Below are 2,454 nucleotides of genomic sequence, written 5' to 3' on the forward strand. Positions count from 1 at the left end.
AGTGGCGCTATTGCTAGTATTGGTCTCAACGTGTGTGTATAGCATAGCGTAGCTGTTTGGCATTTACCGACCACTGAAAAATAGCTGTCATAGTGATTCTAAACTACATGTTCTTCGACACAGAGAACTACAGTTGCCATCTAAAGCCCTTTGTCTTTGATCACAACTTTAAAAAAAATTGTTTTAATCAGGATGGTAGTCCTATTCTTCTTAAAAAAATGTTGGTAAGCAAAAAGGAAATTAAATCAACGCAAACCCCAGAAACTTCAAATATACTCAACTACATCAATTAGATATTGAAACTTGATAATAATGCAACAATATTGCAACTATTTAATAAACACAGAAGAAAAATCTGAGGCAAAACTAGGTTTTGCCTCAATCGGAAGACAACACCTTGTCTTCCGATTGATCAGATATCAACCGTTTCCCTGAATCATTCCCCACTTTCAGCATTTAGCATGTTCCCGGGTTTGGTTAGCGGCATTAGGTTCACTGCCAAACACAAAACACTTGACCCCTCCCCAGAGGCGCTGCAGAATATATGTTATGCCTATAAACATGCTGTTCCAACAGCTGGCGTCAATTTAGTTCAGTAGAAAGATTTCAGAGCCACCTGATGCAATACTGGCGGGATCGCAACTTTAATTTAGTCAAAAATGGAGATGGTTAAAAAACGGGGAAACTATATCCTTCATTTTTTTATTACTTTTTAAAAAAGATTTGTTCACATTCGAAACGATTGCCTTTTGTTAATGCGAAAGATATGAGCTTGGTGCGTGTTTTTTATTTTCTTGTTTGTGAGCATTTCTTTTTGCGTACAACTTGGCCAGCCCTTAAGAGTCTTCCCATTGTAAATATGTAAAAAAATATATTTTTTGTTTGTTTTTTCATGTATTTCACAGGTGGCTTGTGGTTTGTTTACCTTGCAAAAACAATGCTGTCTGATCCTCCCTGTCGCTTATCATATAGAAACAGTGGACATCCGTAGTAAAACTTTATGCTTTATAGGCTAACGTTTGACTTATCTACAGCTCTAGAAACGGAAGCCGTTGAATTCTGTGTGTTACCAAGCTATTGCTTGCCCTAGCCTTCAGGAACTGAATCGGACTCTGCCTAACGTCACATAACAAAAGAATGGTGTGTATCAGAGAGTAGTCCTCAGTGGAGAGCAGTCTCCATCGCTCACCTCTTTCCCGCCAGAACACTGGGCATGTGTCTGAGTATGTTGAAGTGTTTCCAGACTGTCAGGCTAACCATCAACAGACCAGATTGGTGTACAAGTTAACCGACCAGTAATCACAATTAATCATCCCACTGGGACCTTTAGTGGGACAGAGGGGGGGGGGGCGGGGACTTAAATGTAATTGCCTCAATCCGCCAAGATATCTCAACAGGCTTACGACCGACCTTGCAAAATAATGTACATGTTTAAAGTTTATAGACTGGGGGATGTGAAACCTGACATTTATGTAGTCATGTTAAAATTGGATAGTTATTTTTTTCTTCCCTGTATAAAGTTAGTTTTAAAACAAATGATCAATGTTCATGTCGGTTGTAATGTACATGTTTTCCATTTGGACGTTTATCAGTTTGGGCACAGCTTTTGGAGGGCCAGGCCCACTAGCCCCACCTGGTGGTAACGATGGGTTACTGCTTTTAAAAATATATGATACACGTTTATTCAGCACCTTGTAAGCCAGATATGCTGTAACAAGCAGAGTAACGCCCATGATATGCTTTCAAACGAGCCAACTGAATTCCATCAAATTAAAATAAATGTTTTTAATTAAGTTGCAATTGTTTTGTCTTTTGTCCGCGAGTTGTCTGGTATATCGGTTCTGGCTCTGTGGGTGCCTCCCTGATCAGGTGACCCCACATTCTGTCTGCTACACGGATCAATCTGGACCTCCTGCAGCGCACGTCTCAGTGGGCGGGACCACTGTGTCTTGAAGGACAGACTCCTTCAGCCAATCAGCATGTCAGTCCAGTCAGAACGACTAAAACCTTTTGTTCCCGATGAAGAACTCTGATAGTGCATACTCTTGTATTTGTTTAATCGCTGTCTGAGGCTTATTCTTCATTAAATACACTAACAGCTGTGTTGACTTTCCCCTAATGTTAACGTTACCGCTCGTTGCTAAGGGAGACGCAACTACAGTATGGTCTGTATTAACAGTTATACTACGACACAATCATTTAATTGGCCCAGATTACATTCAAATTTCAGAAAATCGATGCATAGCGGAACCGAACGTGAGGCCACGTGAACAGGATGGTCTCCAGGCTCACAGACAAGGCAAGGCGCCCTGGCAAAGATGCACTTGATGTACACTGTTTGTCTTCACCAATCACATTGTAATGACAGCCAGCACCATCCCACAGGGCACACAATTGTTTTTGTTTGTTTGTTTGTTTGTCGCTGGTCATTTCCTATGGTACTGAAATGTGTGC

The 2,454-nt window shown here is 41.0% G+C and overlaps 1 protein-coding gene across 3 annotated transcripts in view; it reads left to right on the plus strand.

Moving 5' to 3' along the window:
- The window catches only part of smoc1 (SPARC related modular calcium binding 1), a 16,783-nt gene extending 14,990 nt beyond the window's left edge, over nucleotides 1-1,793 (plus strand). For all 3 annotated transcript variants that reach the window (XM_060051660.1, XM_060051663.1, XM_060051661.1), the window contains one exon: nucleotides 1-1,793. This exon is cut by the window's left edge and continues 505 nt beyond it. The gene's annotated coding sequence lies outside the window, so the exon portion shown is untranslated.
- Nucleotides 1,794-2,454: the final 661 nt, after the last annotated feature.

The sequence above is a fragment of the Gadus macrocephalus genome, chromosome 5 (assembly GCF_031168955.1).
Source record: "Gadus macrocephalus chromosome 5, ASM3116895v1".
Classification (NCBI taxonomy): Eukaryota; Metazoa; Chordata; class Actinopteri; order Gadiformes; family Gadidae; genus Gadus; species Gadus macrocephalus.